At 40.3% G+C, this 1047-nt stretch overlaps 1 non-coding gene across 1 annotated transcript; it reads left to right on the forward strand.

The window, feature by feature from the left end:
- Positions 1–702: 702 nt before the first annotated feature.
- LOC118489453 lies at positions 703–809 on the forward strand. Its single transcript, XR_004887474.1, has one exon. It is a non-coding gene; the product is annotated as a small nucleolar RNA R71 (small nucleolar RNA).
- The last annotated feature ends 238 nt before the right edge of the window (positions 810–1047 follow it).

Below are 1047 nucleotides of genomic sequence, written 5' to 3' on the forward strand. Positions count from 1 at the left end.
AAATTTTGAGCTAGTTGATTTATTTGTTTTTCAATGTTTTGTATACTAGCTTGTTGATTTCTAAAATTCGATTCCAATTGTTGAAATCGATCCGAGTTTTTCTTTTCAGTGTCGGAGATGAGGCGAGATATAGTATCTTCAAGCCTTTCTCGTCCACCTTGTTGTTGAGGGAATGTTTGTGACTCATTTCTTGGATGTTGAAAGTTTGTTCGTTGGTTTAGACTTTGTTGGTTACTACTATTGCCGGGTTCTCTCCAACCAAGGTTAGGGTAGTTACGCCATCGTTGGTTGTAGGTACCCGTTGGAGGACCCGGTGGCCTAGGTCTATTATCAGTGTAGTTTACCGACTCTGTTTGATCATCTGTTTCTTTCATACAACTCCAATTTTCATGTGACCCACCACACCCTTCGCAAGCCATTACCGAGACCGTTTTTGTCATTTCTAACTTTTTAATTTTTGAAGAAAGGGCCTCGATTTGGGCTTGTAAAGAAGTGCTTTCATCAACCTTATGGGCCCCCGGGGCAATAGATTTATTGCCTCGGGGAGTGTGCCACTAAAAATCGGTTTGAGCAATTTCCTCGATTTGATTGTATATTTCATGTAGGCGATTACCTAAAAGTCCCCCAGAGCTAGAGTCAAGTGTTTGTCTCATGTGTGACAACAACCCATTATAGAAAGTGGACACTTGTTGCCATATCGCAAGACCGTGATGGGGACACTTGCGTAATAGCTCCTTGAATTTTTCCCAAGTTTCATATAAGGATTCCCCATCCTCTTGTGAATATGTATTAATTTCAGTCATTAATTTAGCCGTTTTAGCGGGAGGGAAATACTTATATAGAAATTTTTGGGCTAGTTCATCCCAGGTGTTTACCGAACCAACTGGGAGGGCGTTGAGCCAAGCTTTTGCTCGGTCTTTTAGTGAAAATGGAAACATTCTGAGGCGGATGGTGTCATTTGATGCTCCATTGATCCGAAAGGTATCACATATTTCTAAGAAATTAGTAATATGTGTTTTGGTCAAAAATTACCTAAGTAATTAAGTG

This window comes from Helianthus annuus, chromosome 17 (assembly GCF_002127325.2).
Source record: "Helianthus annuus cultivar XRQ/B chromosome 17, HanXRQr2.0-SUNRISE, whole genome shotgun sequence".
Taxonomy (NCBI): Eukaryota; Viridiplantae; Streptophyta; class Magnoliopsida; order Asterales; family Asteraceae; genus Helianthus; species Helianthus annuus.